The sequence below is a fragment of the Vollenhovia emeryi genome, unplaced genomic scaffold, assembly GCF_000949405.1.
Source record: "Vollenhovia emeryi isolate VEMERY1.0 unplaced genomic scaffold, V.emery_V1.0 DF939145.1, whole genome shotgun sequence".
NCBI classification, from domain to species: domain Eukaryota; kingdom Metazoa; phylum Arthropoda; class Insecta; order Hymenoptera; family Formicidae; genus Vollenhovia; species Vollenhovia emeryi.
Window position 1 is genome coordinate 538,285 of NW_011967221.1, and position 22,820 is coordinate 561,104.

At 41.6% G+C, this 22,820-nt stretch overlaps 1 protein-coding gene across 1 annotated transcript in view; it reads right to left on the reverse strand.

Annotated features, from left to right (window-relative positions):
- Positions 1-22,820, reverse strand: part of LOC105566294 (protein vein) — a 462,793-nt gene that overhangs the window by 347,799 nt on the left and 92,174 nt on the right. The window contains exon 4 of the mRNA XM_012020192.1: positions 13,088-13,130. The gene's annotated coding sequence lies outside the window, so the exon portion shown is untranslated. The remainder of the gene's footprint in view (positions 1-13,087; positions 13,131-22,820) is intronic.

Consider the following 22,820-nt stretch of genomic DNA (forward strand, 5'->3'; position numbering starts at 1 on the left):
CGAAAACTATTATTCGCACAGTAAAAATAAATAGAACATAAAATGTATATTTCAAAGAGATCTACAACTTTTGTTTAAAACATTTTTCAAAATTTTTAATATTTGTGTCTAAAAATTACATATAATTGGTTGACATTGTTTTTTTAATAACTTTTTAATAAACAACGAGCGCCGGCTAAATCCTTCTGAGGGTTACTCAGGAGGGTGACCTCTATAATATATGTCAAGCCCAAGGTTATTGGAGGTGGGTGTGTTAATCTAAATAATTACCTGTGAAATCTGCATTTGAATTGTAAAGTGTCGAGAAAGGCGTTTATGCGCAAACGCAAGGCCTAATGCAATCTGTGGAGGTTTGAAATACATATAAAGTAACTCTTAACGTAACTATTAAATTAGTTACTAGTTATCGAAAAGATGTAACTGAGCTAAGTTACAGTCACAGATGGAGAGTAAGTAACGAAGTTAAGTTAGAGTTGTCAGAAAAAAGTAACTGTAACTTCGTTACAAGTAACGAATTACTTCCCAACCTTGGTTATAAGTATAGGTACCACTATTTCAGTGGTATATTTATAATTGTGAATTAGTGACTACGCGCTGTTTTCAATGATAATTCACTGATAGACTTTTAGAGAGTAAGGAAAAAGATACAAGTGAGAAGAATAATATGTATGCAAAGTGTGAATCGTTATCGGCAATTGAAGTACTAAACGCAACGGAGATTCAATCTCAAGGATTATTTCGAGAAAATAGTGAGGTAGATTTTTATTTATAAAAAATTTCATTACTGGCAATAAAAAAAGAATAGGTTTGAACGGACAAAATTGGAATACATCTGAATGGGTAAGCGGATCGTTGTTATAATACATTTCGCGAGTCATGCATCGCGTGGCGCTAAGATACGATAAAAGCGTACGGAGAAAAGAATTTTTTGTTTAGAAATGACGAAGGAATAGTAGTATTTCACAGTTGCAATCCGAACGATTGTAGCAATGACCGTCGAGAAAATAATTAGTACAGCGTACGCACGTTGAACGAGAGCAGATAGAAGACCGATAAAATCACGTAATCGTATTGATAACGACGTCGTAATTATCGGTGAGAGACCAACCGCATTGGCAATCGAATATTTCACTACGTGCGCGGTTACGCGTAATCGAATAAAAATTCGATGTCGAATGTAATTATCTCGTTGCCTTTGCTAGCGAGTAAAATACAAAGATAGGATAAAATGACATTATATATGTATATGCGGACCTAAAACGTGCAAATCATAAACTGTAAATTCATCATACAGTCTTCTGAAATATAAGAAGATAAAGTTTCATTTTAATGACAGATTCGATACTTTTTACAAAATTATCAACAAGCTCTTAAGATAATATTTTTAATTCCTGAAAGATGCGTTTTTGGACTAACGTTTATGGGCACTTTCTTCATCCTCATGACGAGTCTAATCCATTCCCTGACTTTGACTATCTATTTCAGGACCACCCTGTATGTGCGTTACTTAGAAATTTCTTTTATGACTGACTACATTGATTAATTATATAATAAAATTATACGCGTAAGAAAAATACAAAAGAATTGAAGAAAAAAGATCTATTCATATTACTTTTAAGGTAAAATCAATTAGAAATTGGTTAAGGACTCATCGCATGCAATTCGCTACCTCTTGCCTTTGCATGTGAAGAAAGGAAAGAGAAAACGTGTGTGAGCGAGAGATGAAAATAGAAAATTTGACAGAGATAGGGAATGATCGGTAACTAGCAGCGACTGCTGAGCAACAGATTATCGACAAACACTCTCGATATTGGCAAATTGTTATTGGCATCCTTTTTCCCCGCCCGGCTTTCTCTCCATCCTTCATCCCTCTCCTTTTCTCTCGCTGCCGTTATGTCGCTTGCCCGAAGGAGAAGTTAAATCGAATCCGGTAACTGCAGTCTAAGAACAAACCGAGCGAGGAAGGGGGAGGGGGAGGGGGAGAGGGTACAAAAGCGTGGCCGCCCTCGATACTGGTGCGGCTAACTTTCGCGAAGTTTGATGCCTCGCAAATCAATGGCCATTCGTCGGACCGCGTTAAATTACTCCCGGTTTGGCGCACTTTCCCGTTCGCGCGAGATCCAGTCGATCCAGTCGGAGGAAGTCGACGGTGTCGATTATCCGCGTCGATCGTCCATCCCTTTCACTCCTCCCGGAAACTCCGTTGCAGCGGAAACAGACACAGCTTTAACCCTTAATCTTGCGAGATTAAATGTAGGGGTACAGAAAAGCATTGTTCGCTTTTACTACGCTTAGTTTGGTTTGCGGCACCGTTAGCGAAGTCGTGAATATGCACGAATCATGAATCCGTACGATCGCGAGCATTAATGTATATAGCTGGATAATACAGTTGTTCTACTTTAAAGATATTAAACCGTGACCTCATTATTTATCCCGTGATCTATTATATTTTTATCGCTTCTCTGAAAAATTAATAGAAGAGGTTTAGGATTTTCAACCGAAGCCCTCGATTGAAATCTTCAAACGACGAGTTTAGTATTTCGATATTTCCCTTTCAATCTTCATACATTTGATTATTGCCCACTCGCAAAAAGCTCAGTTTAGAGTTTAAAATCCTAATACTCGTGAAAAGTTTAACACGTTCATTATTTTCGACATACGAACCTGACTACATTCCGTAAGCTTGCACGCTGTATTTCGGTCAGTAGCATATTTTATACAGCAGCCGCATAAGAAATGTGTGCCATTTTCACAATTTTCACAAGAAATAGAGAGGTGAATTGGATAGAAAGATAAACTGAGAAAGCGAGGGGGGAGGGGGGTAAGAGCGCATCTATTTGAAGATGAAGGTTTGCGTAAGAAATTTTGACTCGCAAAACGAGGAGAGGTCGCCTTCTAATCATCATACTCGACTTTTCCAAGATCTTATCTGACGTGCTCACGAAAGTATCAAAGGAGATGTCTTTAAGTGGATCCTCTCGATAATACTGACAAACATGCTCGAGTTTAATCAAAAACAGTGCCGCAAAAAACGAACAGCGCTATATGCTCAATTTTCTTGCTTAATTTCGATGTATCAGCGTTGTAAAACATACTTTTATCTTTAATAAAATGATTATACATATACAGATATTAACTTGGTGTTAAAGTGTATAATTTAAATTTATAATTAATAACTTTATAAACGTGCCTGATACTAACAATAGGAGAAAGCAAGTGTTTAGAGACATTTTTTATAATGTATAAGAAACATATAAGTAGTTTTCCCGCTATGTATGCGTATTATTAAATACAGTTGGTAAAAGTTTATAGCAATTGACTGATACTTGGCTTTGTATGGATTACCGGCGCCGCATAATGGGACCATTCCAGGAACTAAAGTTCTTAATCTACCACTGAATAGCGTTTGAAATTTTTCACCTCCAACGACGAAAAGCGAGTATTCATCGTCTCACCTGACTACCCTTTTCACCTGGAAATCCGTGAGCTTTAGCTAGAAGGTACCGCATTTGCAAACTGTTCCCAAAACGCCGAATGAATGGAAAACGATTTCAAAGTGTGCGTTCTAAATACATCGTTTTCCGGCGGCGATATATTCACGAAAAAGGCGCCGAATTTGCAGTTGGGCGTGGAAGAAAAATAAAAAGGAAGGAGAAAGAGCGTAAAATTGAAAGGAACGGGCAAGACATAAGCAAAGTGTCAAAAAGGAAGAGAAAACGGGGGGAGGATAAAGATCCTATATACAGTGCATTCGGCATTTGGCAAAGGCCCTGCGGTGGAGGGTAAAGGCGACAGTTTAGACCCATTAAGGTATTTATGGATTGGCCGTCAGGGGCGAGTATACCACAGGGGCTAAGCGCGAGGGTTCGATAGTTATTCAGAGGCACATCGGCACGCGACTTTAGGCCCGCTGCATCCCCCTCCGCCCTCGTTCCTCTCGCCCTTTTTCTTTTTCTCGCACTCCTTTGCATTCTCGCGCACTCCCTTTGTCGCTCTCACGAATCTGCCAGCGGCGCGCACACGAATGCACGCATACACGCCTCTCGGGGGTAGCGCGCCTCGCTTTTCACCCGACGACTGAAAAACAGGACGGTGATTTATGGGACGGCGCTGGACGGAGGCATCCCTTTAATGGTCTGCCTAAACGTCTCAATTTTGTCGCTGATCCTGCTATCCACGCCGGCTTCCGACCCGGTTAGGTTTTCGAGGTGTTAAGCCCCTTTACTACTGTCGTAAATCGGGGTTACTTCGGTTCAAATCCGTAGTAATCGAATAGCCCGAGTAATTGCCAAAGATTAAAAATATATTCCTACGCGTTTCTTACAATCTGATATTTAAATCCAGGTCGTATAGAAACATCTCGTTAATTAAACCTACGGAAACACGCCTAAAGACTTGTACAAAGTAAATCGTCAAGTTTCAAGAAATCCCTATTTATAATTCATCTTTAACACAATGCAATTCATGTAAATTTCGTTTGTTCGCAATCACTAAGGACACCGTTATACTTCTTTCTTTTACTTATTTTCATAATGAGAAGAGAAATAGATAGTCACGCATAGCATTATGAAGAAGTTAGAGAAGTAATATAATAAGACGAAAACAAGTTTCGTACTCTTGAGTGATGCACCATAAAGTACCTGCAACGCTGCCAGATTTAATCCTGCCATGGTAGCTGAGAGCTAAATAATGTTTTGCGGGATTACATTTAACTCCGGCGGTTTAATTTGCTCCTTCTGTTTGTATCCTACTTCCTATCTCATCTCGTCACACTCGTACGTAATTGAGAAAGTTAATCTTCAAATGTAGTTGCGGTGATTGTAGCCAATCGTTCCACTTAGTTTGTTAAATTTATCATACGTACTTGACGAGGAATTATCGTACATCCCGCCTTCTCCATCAGGTAAAATTACTCTGCGATTATTTTCTGTCTTTGAAATAATTCAGAAAGATTGTAAAAGCAGAATTTGAGATAAACGATCGCGCGATCTTATTCCCACTCGAATCGACGTCAATTCTTGTAACCTATCGACCACGATGAGATCGGCAGTTTCATAGGACGCCTTAAGAAAGGTCCCCTCTGTCGAAGGGTTCGCGGGCATCTCAAGAATTTCGTCAATTAAATGCGAGGCCGCAGCGGCGCGATCGACACGACGCGGCACGTATTACAAGAGGAGGTGCATCGCGCGTGCATCGCAACGCACCACCGGTCGTCGTTGCATCGCATTAAAGTGCACGACCATTTGCCAGTCGGACACGAACGAGGATCGCGCATTCTGCGGACGCGCTCCTTTCTTCCTCTTTAATAAGAGCCGCCTGTGCACCCGCCGGGCCGCGTTTCGACTTCCGGAGACTTCCCCCGTTCTCTTCCTCTCTCTCCTTCTCGGCCTAACAGAGATGCATTGTGTGCAACGAAGCACCTGGCACGCGCCAGCTCCTGTCTTTATGTAGCTGCTTACTCTCCCTCTCTCTCTCTCCTCCCCCTCTTCTCTTCGTACTTTCCCTCTCCCCCCCCTCTCTCACCCTTTCTCTATCATCGTTTCTCCTTCTCTTGTTCCACCCACACATACGCCAGGCGAGTCGTTATCCCCTGGATATCCTCCGGACGTTTGCCCCTCCGTTTCAAGTTCCTAACAAGATTTCCATCTCAGATATCTCTCTCCCTCCGTGCCCGTTCCGCTGCACGCGGACTATTAGCAGTAAACGTTGTTCGGTAATTCGACATGGCTTTCGAGAGAGCACGGACTTTTGTTCCTTCTTATCCTCTTTGGGGAAGCGAGACGGAGCGGAAGGGATAAATATGGCACGCAAAAGTAATAAAAGATAATTGTATCTCGGTATGTGCTGCCAAGAAGAGTATCCGAAACGCTCGCTCGAGATTAATATCTTCGAACACTCGAGGTCCGTCCGCCTATTTTCATGCCGTATCTACTTCCTACTTAAAACACGTCAAATATTTATAAACCATCGTATTAGGAGTTAAAACTACTTTATAAATACACACACACACGCGCGCATCTATACATAAAACGATGATTTATAAATGCATACATTACAAATATCACGCTCGCAAATAACCAATATGAACTAATGGATCTAACATTTCCAATGTTATTCCATTCCTGCTATTTGGATAAAGCTTACGCAATTTTAAAAGCTAATCGAATTAATTATCATAATTAGAAACTTGTATTTAGCACACTTTTAAAATGGACGTAAATACTGATTAGAACGGATCACTGATCCGGCCGACAAAAATATGAGTAGCAAACGTTATTTCAGGATGTAATTTCGAAAAACCGAATTTACGCGCATCGAGAGGCCATGTTATTTTAGTTTCCATCCAAATCAAACTCAAAACTGACTATCGTACGCGAGAAATTGAACAAATCGTCAAATTTAAGTTTACCGAGAAAGTTTTAATTTTTCAACACTCATCTATAATTTGAAGGATTACTCGATTCAGGAATCATCGGTCCTCAAAATGAGGTAGAGGATTCTAGTCGTCGGCACGCGTCTGACTGTCAAAATATCCTCCTCCCCTCTCCCCTCCGCTACGTCCCTATCATTGCCGATCTTTGCGATACTCTCTCGCAACAGAAGGCACGTATTCGGCCTTCGAAGGGGCCGCCGATTCCCTCGACGTGTCTATCGTCGAAGCCGTCTCGGGGCCCCCTCGCTTTTCTGGAGTCCTAAACGCTCGCTCGACGAGGGCCAAAGACCTTTCGTTTTTCGATTCTATGTTGGCAAAAAACCTCAAGCTTCTCGTGTTTCCCACGTGCACGTCTATACGAAGGCGTGAAGCAAGATCGAGACACAAAACGGGGGTCTTCTCTTCACTGTTCCGACTTCCGCCCGAACGTTTTATCACGAGTCTTCAATATTAATTTCACGTTACAATTGTGCGAATGCGCGATATCGAATGTTGAAAGTAATTCGCTCGCAGGCGATTATTCTAGATCGCGCAACTGATGACATTTCTTGGGATTAACTCAAAATATGATATAGTAAGGTATGAAATATTAATAATACAACCGATTCATCTCTCACAACTAAATTCTATTTTGAAACGCGCGCGCGTAACAAGATACCGCAAATAGAAAAACAGAATCATATTGCTATGCTAACAAGTACGGAGTACGCAAGATACACGATCCTGTACGATCGCATGATGCGCCACAAATTTTATGCGATGGATATAGAGAACTTTGAACATTATCGCGGATAAATCGTATTAATTATGTGATTTGTGATTCAATATATATTTCCATGTTGTTAACGTTATGCATTCTGTCGAGCCTATATTACACGTTTCGCGTACGCGAGAGAATGGGATGCAATTTAATATCTTGTATAGCCGCGCGCGCGCCAATCGCGATTACACAGGCTGTTGATCGCAGACTTTTTAGTTCAGAATTTTGCACGGACGAGCTGATTCCACTGGCCGAGGCTCTTACACTTTTATCGCAGCAGATCGGAATCTCTTCGTTACTTTTGTTGCTTATAAATTATAGCTTTCCATTAGATCAACATTATCTCGCGACACGAGAATGAGACGCAATTTGGATCTAATTCTGCACGGGACAAAACGAATTCCATCGTCAGCAACCGCGCGCTTCTACGGGATATTGCTCGCTGATTTTCAATTTCGAATCGGGTAAAAGCTCCCAAGTTAGGGAACTTTATCGTGTGCGGCAAAATCGCGTATTGGCGATCGTTTCCGGCAACGCGCGAATTACGTGACACACGCTGCAAACGACGGGTTGCTCCTCGGCACTGCAACGGCAGCGACCTTTCTTCGAGGCAGACAGAAAAAGAGAGAGAGAGAGAGAGAGAATACAAAAAATGATGATGCACTATTGCACACGGCACGCTCAAGTGCGACTCAAGTGCGTTGCTTTGCTCGGATATGACCCGATACGTCATGGGGATTCCTTCGCGAGATAAGCCTCCCGCAGATCGAATCGGAATCTTATCTAAGCGCCTGTCGATTATCTGCACACGCCGGGGCTTGCACACCAAAAATGTCCCGATGTGCGCTTTCTCCGCGGAAGATCGATAACGACATCCTCTCTCTATCGGGTGGCCTCAACAGCAAATGCGCGCGCGTGTGTGTGTGATTCACGCGTGCCATCACGCTGACCCGAGATCCGATTCCGTGAGTAATTTCATCGCTTCGTTTCTGGTATCGACCGTTTATCGTTCTCTCTCTCCCCCCCCCCTCTCTCTCTCTCTCTCTCTCTCTTTCTCTCTTTCTGTCCCCGTCTCGCGATAGAAACACGTGCCGCGAATAGACGATAATAATGACGGTTCGCCGGACGTCCCTCGATGAGACGAATCGATCTTTGGAAATTTATTATTGCAATAATGGAGGTAATAACGATCCCTTTCCCGATACGATAACAATCGTGTCCGGCGACAGCAGAAGAAAAGGAGAGGGAGAGAAAGAGAGAGAGAGAGAGGGGGGGAGAGGGAGAAAGAGAGAGAGAGAGAAAGAAGTTTCTCGTTTTAGGAGAAACGTCCCCATCGTGTTGCTTTCGTAATGAATCATAGTTTCGTAATGAAACGCATTCAACGATTCATATAATTGAACGCACTCCAAGTTTTGAGCATTCTTGTGCTTTATTAAGATAACAAAGTATTATTTCCAGAATCGCGATACTAACGACGGATACGTTATAAAGTACTTTTTAATGGAAGATCAATTTGAGTTATCCAGGATGGAAAGTACAGAAAATCTATATCTAAACCTATTAAATCTATAAATAAGTATTTACCAAAGAAACTGCGCTATTTTAAGATGTCTTCTCGAAAATTCATGAAAGTTGTATTCAAATACATCCGTTTTCTCGAGAGAAAAGGAGATACATGCATATTTACAGTTAGCATTGCTTTTCTTAAATGTCGTATCTTGTTGACAACTTGCTCTTTAACGTCGGCCCTTCCGACATAAATTTTAACGGGCTCTCGAAGCAGATAATCGATATTGCAGCTGCGATAGCCGAGCCAATACCGCCTTATCACGAAACAAAAGATAGGTCAGTGGAATTTACTAAATTTAAATGAGGAATTTACCAACACAAGAGTTATTACACGGCACAAGTCACGAAGAAAGGATGGGGAGGTATTCCACGATGGTTTTCAAGAGACACGAGGAGAAAAATATCTTATCTTCTCAGTACATCTTATATACTGATAAACGTAAACGTGGACTAGCGCTTAGTAGTGGCCGAACGATCGTAAAACGGATATCGATACTGATAAACGTGGAAAAACTCTCGCGACTTAGAGACGATAAGCGAAATGCAATCGTGACAATCGTATTGATGATAATTGTATGTATGTCAGTATATAACATGACAGAAAAATTGCAGAGAAATTAATCTTATAACAAATTTTAATGCAAAAATGTTACAAAAAAGAGATTGTAAATGTGCAAAAATATATATATAATGATACGAAAATACACTGGAATAATTTAAGTAAACGAAATATATCATCACATACATATTGCCATACTTTCTGAGTGCGCTCAATTGTTGTTTCTTGTATAATTACCATTTCATAGCGAGTCTAATAAGTGCATGTAGATTATAGATACTCTTTTAAAAGGTATGTAAAAATATATATCAATTATTTTTTTTAATTATTACTTCTATTACTACATTATTTTATTAATATAATTCAATTTCTTAATGTCAGACTCTTTTTAATTAATTTCTACTCTTATTTACAGAATAGACTTTTTAAGAAAATGTTGTGATTTACGTGACTTATACGAGTACAACTTATCTCTTCCTAGATATATTATAAGAGTCCATTCTTACGTAAGTTCTATGAATTTATAGGCGACATTGGATATATATAAAAGCTAATAAATTGTTATTTAAATGTATAGACAACTTGTTCATTCATGTTTTATATGCTACTTATTAATGCAGATGTGGCTAATCTTGTTTTAGAGAAGTATGAAGAGCTGATGTACACCACCCATATATTTGCAATGTTCCATAATTTTGTACAATACGATGCTGATTCAACTAACCCAAATGGTTTACTGCAATTTATTCTCATGTCATTTGTTACTTGTTATCGTTATTATTGTTCAGACAGATAAAAGGATGACTAATTTCGTTTGAAAGACAAATAAAAATCACAGGTGTTCGCCTATTCGCATAAGTATGAGCGGATGCTATCTCAGCTAGATTAATCCGAACGATTCCATCACGACGTGTTGGCACGGTTGAAATTCTCCATAATGAGCGACGATCGTTGCTGGCGCAACGAATTGCTCGCACAGAGACTTATCGGCAGGATTCACTCCCGGAAGGAGTGGCCCGATTAATGGATTTCCCGTCGCTTGTGTCATTAGTCGCTCGTATAAGTAATAAATAAATGTGTCCTGGGATCGGTACGGGTCTTCTCGTTCCCGTATGGCCGACGTTTATTATCCTGTCGCGAATTAGCGACGCCGGCGCGAGCGATCGACCTCGATACGCCCTATCGGGGATATACGGACTGTCGCGATCGATCGATCCTCCGTGACGAGCGCGTGGTTCGCGCTAAAAGAGAGACGAGCTAAATCGCCGATGAGCCATGGTCGGTCGTTAACGCTAATGACACGTTTTTCCCTCGCTTGTTTATCGCGCGAGCGATACATATATCAAGGGATCTAGCCTAAGTCGATTCCCCGCGATTCCTCCGCAATTGAGTGATTTTGCCGCCGTTCGTCGACCATTACCTTAAATATATTTGTCATAAATTGTACGTTACGTCAAAAGAAGCGTTATTTTATATAGTTATAATTTAGTAGCTTTTCTGTGTGTACGTGTAAGATATATCGTAATCGTGATTAAATTATGATACTTGATATTAATCTTATCCTATATCTTAGAAATTTGTCTTATCTTTTAATACGATTTGATTTATTTTCTGTAATAAATAGTTGGTGTAACTTCTAGTTCATTTCACTAGTAATTAAGATAAGCCCTCCTTCCTCCTTTCTTCGACAAACTAGTCGAATTTTATTCACGAAGAACGCCGCATGTCCTCTTTAATCGTCTTCCCAAAGGTTTTCAGCTGCCCTACTTTCATTCAGTAAATCTACAAGGTGGCTGTAAACGTGTGTAAGTAAAGTCAATTTTTATAAAAGAAGATACATCTAATCAAATTCTTATTAAGAAAAAATTAAACATGGAAGTTTTTTCAGATATGCGCATCAAAATATATAATTGACTTATATTACTCTTTTGAAAATAAGCTTTTCAGTTACATATTGAATATTATTTTACGAAAATGTTCACACACCGTTTCATTGTTTTAATTTAAAATAATCTAAATCGCAATCCCCCAACTGTCATTTTGTCAAATTTACAGTATTACTGAATTGAATTATTATCTTTCCATAAATATACATGCTTTAAAAGTGAAAACAACAAGATAACAAATTCATAATTTAAACTATATTTTGCGAAACTCGTCTTCATTCTGAAAATATTTTAATCGACACTATCTTAATCATCTAATAATATCGGTATATATCTGAATTTCAAACCTAATTGGCTTATTTGCTACGCGAGGCAAAAGTGCCTTTATTTACGGTGCCTCTTTGCCATTCATTTTGCCCGCGCGTCTTAAGACACCCTGTAGACTTCTGGCCGAGTTTCAGTCGCCCTGGCCCACGGCAAAACCGTCTTACCAGCGTTTTTTTCGCGACGTCGCCACAGTGATTTGTCACGTGGTGGGTGGCGAACGATTACGTTGCATTTGCGATTTCACGCGAATGCTTCCCTCGTGCGACCACTGCCGAATATTTTTGCTTGTACATTCCGTCGACGCTCTCACTTCTCACTTTCGACAGTAGCAGTGGCAAAAGCTCCATCGAATGATTTTCTTAATTGTGACATGTTGCTTTTGCGAACGTACTTCTTTAGCGAGAAAATCGGGGTAAATAAAAAGAAGGAATTTAGAGAGCTACTAGAATGATTACGCAAACGTTAGTTACCGAACTTTTAGTTTAAGATTTCGAGCTATTTATGTAAAACGTCAGATCTCCAGAAATTTAATGGAATTGCCATTATATTATATAAATTAATTTGCTGCGCAACTCCACTTTTGGAACGTGCAAAATTATCGATATTATATTTTCAGTCATATCGATGGTATATTTTCAGTAATTCTACATACAGAATGTAATTTTTGAATTTATTACATTAAGATTATAGAATTTGAGTTACACCGTTATTAAACGAAAAAGGTATTCAATTACTATAAAAATGTCATCATTTAGAGAAGGTTTTCGTAAGGTTCGTTTTAAGCTTGCGACGTGAAACGCATAAATGAAGTATGATCTGTTAACAAAAATTCAATTGCATCTTTCCTCAGCCTCAGTGGTCGAGTTGGCTAAGACGCCCGTCACGGATTGAGGGTGGTCCCAGGTTCGTAACCTGGCTGAGACTAATATTTTTCGCAATAAGATTTCGTTACATTACGGAGAGGCGGTTATTAGATGCTAAATTTAGCATTAAAATATAATTAGAAATCGTTTATTTGAATCGTCGATTTGAATATGTGAATTTACTGACGATAAGAATTCCATCTGTAAGAAAACCGCGTTATGTCCGAAAAGAAATCGGCGCGCAGGACAAAGGTGGAAAACGGTATGTGAATTCACATTTTAAATCACAAGTATTGGACTACCTACATCTTGCTCGGACCTACATGGCGTCCCTCGTTTGTTGTTTGGTTTTATTTAGGGGTCTTATTTAATTCTATTCCTTTGTATTCGCCTTAAAATATAGTCATGTGAACGAATTACTTTTCCTAGAGGTGGTTATCTTTGTTTCGACAATGTATTCCCCGTTTTCTATTACCTATCTATCCCCTCAGCACGTTTTGTTCGAAATGAATGGGAAATATCCCTAATAATATGTCAAACAGCTATTAATATTTAATGAAAATCACACCAAACAAAAAGACAAATAGGCACGCAACTGAGAAGATTGCTTGCCACATTTTATATCGAATGTCTTGTACATTTGGCTACACCAAAATAAATTAATTAAAATTCCAAACAATAAAAACTTACCAAACGATGAGCATATGGCTGACAGGTGTTGCGCGTGTTGATGCTGTAACAAAAAAAGATTCAAAACCTTTAATAACCTGTTAAATTTGATGTTATATTTTGCATACACATATCGCATAAATCTGGCAAAAATAAGAGATTATAACAAGCGATCATTAAATTAAAATGATTTATAATATTATATTTTTACAACTTTTGTAAAATAAATTGCAATTGCAAGCTTAATCTACGATGTTTACAGGCCTATTTCGTGTGAAGCAATAATATCAAATTAATTACTGTAATTCAATTACCAAGTCGCTTATTTGCCATAGTGTTTGAACGCCTTATCGAGTAACGTGTGCTGAGATAATTTCGCGAACGATTATAAAGCGGGCAAAGAGTATAATCCACTAGTGGAGATTTACATCTCGTCGAAATGCGCGTCGCGCCAGTGAATCGCAAACAGCGTTCTGTTTGCTCGCGGTATATGCGCGAACGAAACGACGAGAATACACCCGACATACACGTACATATAATATGTATATATATGTATTGACCGGAGCGATAATCCGCGTTAAATTAATTCGACACCTCCGAAACGGCGATTGCGGAACAAATGAAGTCCACGTAAAACCGATTATCCGTCTGGAATTTCCCGCCGTCGCCGCAAAGTACGCGAGACGAGTTTCTGGCGAAATTACGCGCGCCGCAGGTGATTGTCTCCGTTTCGATCTGCCGGCTTCCCCGACAGTTTGCCAGGGGGGCCGACGACGGATTCAGGGGCGGGGGGGGAGGGGGTGGCTCGGTGTAACACGGCACCGAATAATCCGCCAAGGGACCGCCGCCGAATCTCCGGGTGGGCCTCGCTAAACAAAGCGATCGAGATAGAGAGCGCGAACGGGTGCGAGAGAAGAGACGGCTGCTCGTTTCGTCTAACGAGATACCAGGTATGAACGGCGGTGCAAATCGCGCGAGATTTGATTTATATCGATTTACGACGGTCCGTAGGACGTTCGGAAGTAAAACGTGTTTGAGACAACCCGGTGATGTTTTCATTATTTCAGATTACGAGAAACAACTGATTTAATTCATTATCATTTATTGGATAAGATTATTATTGTTGACAAGTGATCGATAAACGATTTTTCTAGCGAGAAAAATCTGAATCAGTGGATAGTCGCTGATTGGCAGTGATTCATCAGCGAAAAGTATGCCACTAATAATCAGCTAAATGCAACTGATAAATCAGTGAATTTCGGAATTTTGCTGAATGAATCAGCGAAGATATGCTGATTTAATCAGCTAAAAGTTTACTTATTGATTAGTGAATGTACACACAGAATTTCTCTTAAAATTTATCCTTAAAATTATGTAATCGTAGAACATGGCATTTTGAAGATTTTTATGAGTTTTTTTATTTTACCATACATTTTACTGTACTTTAGTGATAATACAAATAACAATACAAATATGTATATGATTATTATAGACTAATTATGTAAAATCGAAATTATCGTATTAAATATACTTTACATTTGATATTTTTTTAAATAGGTATTTATTAAAATAATTATATAGAATACTGAAAAAGTCTTCCTTTTAAATATAAACTCACAAAATTTTATACGTATGGTTTTGTCTCTAACACTTATTCGAATCCTCGTTTGAATCATTTGAATATAATGAATAAAATAAAAACACAGAACAGATGCTTTATTTTAAGTAAATAACATAAAAATGAAAGACTCTTACCTCACGATTTCTCCGCTGTTGCCCGATGCCTCCTAGACCTCCTCCACAATACAACACTCACTCGCAAAAATCTATGTGGCAAATGGCAAGGCACCAGCAAAACTGCTGCTCCGAGGCCCGCCAGACGAATTTGAGAAAACGTATAGATAATATGTTGAGTTTAAAACTCGAAATAGTGATGCACATCATTTCCCTGGACAAACGAAAGGTGAAATGTGTTACATCCGCGAAGGCCCTTAGTCGAGCGAGAAGTCCGGTGACGAGATATAGGCGGCCGCCTCGGCTCGAAAAGAGGATAGTGAGGGGGATGATTTGATGGAGGAAGGAAGTTGATTAAAATAGGTGACTGCAACGTGGGAAAATGATGCCCGAAACTTGGCGGTATGATGCTTAGGGCAAGATAATAAGTCGGCGTGGCCAGTGAGAGGAGTATTGTTTAGATGGTATTCGGAGTTTAAGTGTAGAAGGCCCCGAAGATAAGTAGGGGTGTTTGAGTTGAGAAATCATCGATCGCGCGAAATTTCGAGCACTCCCGTGGGCGATGTGAAATGCCACGAAACGCACGAAATATTATTAACAAATATCGCGTGACTTTCTATCATACAAATTACTCAAACTAACAACTTGCATTTTTTATTCGGAAGAATAGGATAATGGAGGAACGTTACTTGTTACTAATAAAGGTGTGCAAATCAATAGTGTTTATCTCTGCATTCATCGCGATCGTGACTTGGAAACCGATAATGCAAAAGTAATACTACGCACGGAGCGACTCTCGCCACTGCTTGCCGGCTCGACGTTCGGCGAGCGAGTGATAGCGCGGCGACCTTCGAGTACACGATGGCACGCAAAAACATCGTACGTCACCGCGCCGATAGAAAAACAACAACGAACGTTGAGAATTCGTTGTCCCACCTACGAAATTGAAAATTCTGTACTTAATATTTTACATTACTATGTTCTGTGACTGTTACTACGTTTTGCGTATCATTCTGCGGACTTATTGGCATTGATTCAATTAACGTTTAATTCTGTTCAATCGAGAAAATGTTTCGAAACAAAAATCGTTGTTACTTAAATTCTAATTACTAAGATTAGAGATTTTACCTCAATAGTTGGTGTATACAAATGTATATTTTTAAATTGTAAATCTTCATTTGTTATGAATCTAAAAGAGAAGTGAAGTACACCGCGCTTCGAGAAAACCAATCGGCATCGCGGAAAAGAGGCCTCAACTGTTCGATATTAACGACATTCGCGCTGGTAACATCTCTTTTTTAGAAAGGGAGGAATTTATGATTAAAAAATTTCAACGTCAATAATTGTAGGTTATTTAAATACGCATCAAAGTCAAATCAAGTTTTCAATGCTTGGTCAGCGATACGTAATACGATTGAATTGTCGTAAAAGCCTCACAGACAGACTATCTCAGTTGACTCTGTGGGTCTCCAGCGGCACTCGAGATACGCGTGCCTCGATAGATAAATAGATATAGAGTCCGCATGCCACGGTGTGGCGAGAAAACAGGAAATCCCGGAAGTCATCGCGAGCGCGGCGTGTCTTATCTATTTCAGGTGCATCGTACGCATCCGAGCGATGATACGACGATTCATGCGCGAGCAATGTTTATCAAGTGATCTCGCGATTGCGCCGGACGGTAAGCCGTCTCCTGTTTCTCTTTCTCCTCCACGGAGATTATCCTCGAAATTCCACGGGATTCGCTGGTCATCCCGGCGCGTTAAGTTAATAATCGTCGTTTCAACGTGGCCCGATTAAACGTTTTTCCGCTTTCCTCGTCATCTTTTCCGCGGATGAGACTCGTTTCACAAAGATCGCCTGGCGGTTCGGTGAAACGGGGGAGGAGAAGAATTGCGAGCAAGAGGAGACAGGACTAGTAATCGTTGTCGCGCAAACGAGTCACATTCAATAATCTTTATTTCTTCTTGAGCGAGAAAAAGAGAGGAAAGATAATCCTCGCGAGATTCTTCGCGCATAGCGACGATACCTGCGCGGTCGATTATGCTGGGAGCGAAAAGGAGAGGAGGAGGAGGACGGAGACTTTCACGAGCGTGGCACCTGCCAACAACTGGATAAACCAAACTGATCTGCATTCCACGATCCTGCACGCCCGGCCGCGTATACGTTGTACGTCCGTGCCACGCCGAAGACAATCTCTTAACGCAAACACAGCACTGCAAAGATTCCACCTTTCTCTCTTTCTCTTCTCGATCGTCGATCTCATCCTTAACGCTGCAATAATTCTGATACTTCGATCGGAAACACGATAAACAAGATCATTCAGTAAAAAAAAACTGCTTCCACAAAGCCTGGCAAAATGCATGGAATTTATCGAACCTACTTGACGTCGACATCTTCTTGTGAACTATAAACGTACTTGTGCGATAAAACAATTTACGCGACGTGTTTCAAATGTATAATACTCCAATAGTGTTGTAGAAAGCATTGCAAAATTTTATTTGCTGATAAAACTGACTAGCATTCTGCTATTATTAGAATTATTTTTTCGCGCACGAGAAATGATCGTAATTGTACAAAGTGAAGCTGTACAAGAGAGACCTTCCACATCCACCTCTCTCGCTGCGAGTGTCGCGTAGCATGCGGACTAATCTCGATCGTTTGTCGCCGACGACACCTCGATCTCCGACCAATCTTGATGCTGCGAGCAGGGGCTGGGGCGAGGGGTCAGGGTTATGGAACGCGTGCCGCGATGCTAGGCAGAGAGGAGCGTGTCCGTATGCGCGGCTAGCTGGTCGCCATTCACGAAGAGGGGAAATAATCGGTCCCTCTAACGAGGCGATTCCCGAGATCGTCCGGCGAACAGATCTGCATTCCCGGGCTGGCAGGAGGAGGAGGAGGTGGAGGAGGAGGAGGAGGAGAAAGAGAAGGAGGAGGAGGAGGAGGAGATGGAGGGCGAGAAGGGTACGGCGCAGGATTAAGCGGTCGCAGTGCGGCCGTGGCTCGATTATGACCTTCCTGCACGTGGCACGTGCGTGACTGCCGATGCCCCGCGCCGAGGCTCCCTCAGGAATGACGCCGCGGCGCTTAGCCGAGGATGATAATTGCTGACACCTGCGTATAAGGGAATGATAGATCATTACCCATACACACGTGTCGGGCATACGCGCTGCCATACGTCCGCTCCGACGTGACGTCCGTTCCCTACTTACCTACCCGGCCGTTTCAGAGCCCGCTGATTTCGGCTTCGCCGAGTATGCGCAACTGACACGCGTCATATTCGAGTAATTCGGTTAAAAGCACTTTTGAAAAAGTCGTGAGTAAACGGGTGTGTTGTGACCTAACGTCTCATTATATCATTGAACCATCGCACCAAATATGAATCTTGCGTTTATGGAAAATTTCAATGGTTTGATAATTAACTCCGTCTGCGCTTCCAAGACGAAACAAGAAATTATTTTGCAGTTTTATTAATTTCGCCATAATTTCGCTAATATAAAATTCCTGTCCGCGCGTTGGCCGAACGCTCTGTTTTTGACTTATACATTGCTGTGTTTGCGAATATAATTTTATAATATTGACTGAAGAGGGTCATGTTCACTGACCGAAACGTACAGACTTTATAATATATTTTAAAATATTTTTAATACTTTCATTGTTTGATTCCTTTTTATTTTACGTTTTGTTGCCAATATCTGGTGGTTGGTCCTCACTGCCTAATATTCCTCCTTTTTCGAATTTTTATATTGAAGCCTAATATATTTTATTATTTCAATTTTTAAATACTTCGCAAACCGATATTGCATTTTATGCAAAAACATATTGAATTTTCACTTTATCTCAATATTTCATTTGTCACTGAAAATTTTAGATACTTCTCGACCTTGCAGAATTTTAAAATGTAGTTAAAATTTTATATGCCACTTAACTCTGAATTATATTAATACTTACTGCGCGATTAAATTATCAGTTCTGTGCATACATTATATTTTACCTTATAATATCGAGTGAAACTCGTAGTATAAATTTAATAAATAACTAAATAAATAAATATATACATGTATTAAGTTAAAAGTTTCATATCACGGGGTATTATTACCCAACAGACGATTAGAGTCGAAATGTATTGCTAGATCTTTGTTTAGTCTCGACATACGAGCGACGTTATGACTAATAACCACAGCATGCACGAACTAAATCACATGAAGCAAGAGATTAGTATTAAATCGCATTCAGTAAAAATTACATTAATATATCTCGATGGTTAAATATGGCGCAATCTCTGGTATTTCAGTCTTTTTTTAAGTTTACCTTTTCGAGGAAACGCCTTTCAACCATTAGGTTATATCAGCGCGACATTTCTAAAAATTTCTTGTAATTCATGCTTAATCTTGATTAATCACTGAAATCTAAGACTACACTGAGAAAAATGTCCGATTAAATATAATCGGATAATCCTATTACATAACAAACGGATATATCCGGTCAAATTGTATATTCGATGAAAGATATGGTCGGTTTTTCAATCCATCGGTAACTGCATCTCATCGGATAAATTTTATCGGATGTATCCATAATTTATTTAACTAATAACGTAGGAAAATTAACTGCAGAAAAAACCTACGTGTTCTATGCGCTATTATTATTCGCTCGTGTTAACACAGAGCTACACGTCATCCCTGGTATCTCAGAGCCGTCTGGACAACCGTGATTATCGACAGGGTATACTTGAATTTCAGACATTCTCCGATAACGACTTCTACGAGTGAGCGGCAAAGTGAAAATAATCCGGGATCTTTTTGACGATCGTATCACGCGTGCGCCTGTGGCCCTCGTTATGTCTATATCGCGCCCTTGGGGCGCGTATACACACGCGCGACTGCAACCGTCGCGTCGACGCCCCCGAAGGGATGCCGTGCGGCGCACTTAGGCTTAGGGTGATAATTGGCCTTAGTGCTAGCCCATGACGCGCGCATGCACCGCTCGTCCACGTTGCTCGAGCGTGCAGCGCGCGAAATGGCAAACCCCGCGTGTCTCTCTGTCATTTCTTTTTGTCCTGCATCGAAGTGGATTTTCGGTATATGATTTGTAGAAGTCTCGTAGAAATACCAACAATGAAAACGAGTAGTTGCGAATTAGCAAGGAATAAGAAAATGAACGCTCTATTCAATAACATTTTTCTGTACGAAGCTAATATTATAACATAACACATAAAATTTACATACACAAAAATTTTTAATAATTGAAGCACTATTGCAACAGCATATTCCTGAGACCAAATCAAGTAAAAAAAAAGTCCTGTACTATTTTTTCCTCCGACAAACAGTTATCGAGATATCATAAGCTAAACATTGAAAAAGTTATAAGTTTTCTCTTGAATATATATCTCAAAAAGTATTAGGCAAATCAAAAGATGTTTTGGACAAAAGTTGTTCATATTAATTAGTAGAATAAGATAGTATAATAAACAATAGGGAGTTTCATTTAATAAAAATTAAAGGTGACCTTCACGTGATCTTCAAATGACTATCCAAGGTCAAGTCAATGGCACCACCTTGTGTCTCCCTTCGAACCAATTTTTGTTTGAAACGTTTCTCCCCGTATCTTTTATATTTTTGGAGATATTTGCGTGGATCATTTAAAATGAGACGCCCAGTATATTTGTCGACAATACTTATACCGCGAGCTATTTAATTGATTGAGTTTCGAGATGAAAATGCCATTAATCCGATATATTTTTCACCGCCGCGTTTTAGCATGCAGTCGCGCAAAATGTCGAGCAGGTCGAAGAGCACGAACGAGAGGATAGAGAACTCGGAGAACAAGCCGTCGGCGGTGGCGGCGGCGACCTAAAGGCGGGGAGTCCGGGAGAGCGGGATGACGAAGAGGCCCGATAACAATGTGGCACATTCTCGCAATAAGATCCTCGCTCTCGTTCCTTCCCATGCCAAACGAGAGCTCCCGCTGTTCTTCTCGTTCTCTTCTTGCCTCCTAACACGGCGGCGGCGGCGGCGGCGTCCGTCTGTCCGGCGATGATTGGTGGCGCTCGATCCGCTAAATCGCCGCGCGACCAGGCGTACATTTATTTCGCGTGCTTCGAAGGGCGCGCGGCGGGTGGCTGCTGAGAGGGAGAGAGACGGCAAAGGAGAGAGGACGTGGAGAAGGGTGTAGGGAGAAAGGGAGGAAGGGAGGACCGGGGGCCCCGCAACAATGCGGCATATGGCGCGTGCTCGTCCCAAGCAACACGCGATGCAGTTCAGCTGCCGGCTGCATCATCAGTCGGTTCTCGCACGAAGCCGCGTGCACCGCGCGCGCGAGCTACCGGGTCGCCCCCTCTCCCTCCCTCCTCCTCCTCCTCCTCCTCCTCCTCCTCCTCCTCCTCCTCCTCCTCCTCCTCCCTTCCGTTCCCTGTGCCTCATGTTGCTCTATTTTGTTCGAAAATGTGCCCTGCTCCCTCTTCCTTCTGTCTGCCCTGCTATCTTCCTCTGCTCCCCTCGCCGGTGTTTTGCTTCGTCCTTTCCCGTCATTCGAGTTATAGCACGCGGATTTTCAGGAATTGAACTTCCGAGACGCGCGAAGAGATAATCGGATTTTGATTTCACCTCGTCTCGTTTTAATTTCGGCGGAATTTCACTTGACATGAAATATAATTTTGTTTTACCTAAGCGGGAGGAAAATTACGATATAAATATCCCCGTTCCTCTTAACTCCATTTTACTCGTCTTCCGACGTTCTCCCTCTTTCTCGCTCCTTTGGTTTCACGTCATCCCTCTTCGCTCGCATGTCGCGGGACACAAACTTCTCGGCATCTCCCGATACGTCGGGGGCCCTCGAGGCGAGAAATTCGAGGGATTCCGGGCCCAAGCATTGCGTGCGCAACCCACCCTCCTCCTCTTCCTCCTCTTCCTCCTCGTCTTCCTCCCCCGCTCTCGAGATATTAAGAGGTCTCTCTACCTAAGCCTTCGTTACGTATGTTAGCCTGGCCGCCACCACCGTCGTCGCAAGCCCACCCATGCTTCACGGCAATACACTAGGCAACCACGAACGGGGTGCCGCACCACTGGGTCAAGACTTTCCTCGTGTCGGAGTTGCCCATGCTCCGATATTAGGAGGCATCTATTGTCATCTGTTCCAATATTTTTCTTTCGATACTTGGATGTTATTCTTCGCTACACATTCGATGCCAATACCTTTCATTTCTCACAATGGATATTCTTCCGACGAGAGAGGCATAATGTATGTAGCTCCTATTTCTTTTCTGAAGATCGATTATAAGTATGTACAATAAAAGCCGATTGCGAGTCAAATGTTAACATGACGCACCCAATATAGAAATTGTTGGAGTTACAGCCTTATATGTGAAAGCAATCACAGCGTCTTATTAATTAATTGCCCTCCCTCGTTTCCGGTACTAAAGTTAAGGACAACGGGCAACGACAATTCTGGGTCGTTGAACTTATTTTTCTCCCGTGCTCTCGGATTAATTACTCCCCGGTAACATTCGCGGTGACGCGTAATTCAGCGATGCGGCGGAGCACGAAGTCTTGCGATGGAGACATCGGGGGACCGGGTTTAGGTGGAAGGAGGACGGAATGCGAAAAGAGGTCATGCGAGCGACAGAGAAGGAGGAATGAGGAAGGAAGACGAAGAGACGGAGAGAGAGGAAGAGGAGCAAGACCGGGGGGAGGGGGGCGAGAGGGAAGTTGGGAGAGAGAGAGAACCGAACGATGGTGTTGGCTCCTGCATCGAGAACGCGGTGGCTGGTCGCACCTGTCGCGATCACGGTGGTCTGATGCGACTGACAATGAGAAAGAGACGCCCCCACGGCCGAGCCGGGCCGGAACGCGTTCCGAACTCGTTCGTTCGCGCTCGTTCCTACGCGCGGTGTACCCCGAAACTTTGTCAGACGAGAGCGCCGAGAGTTCTTCCGCCATGCATCACGGCGCGGTTTTGCCGTCGCCGTTGGGATAAGAGACGCGCGCGTCCGTAATCCCGGAGATTAATCTCGTAAAACCATCAAGCG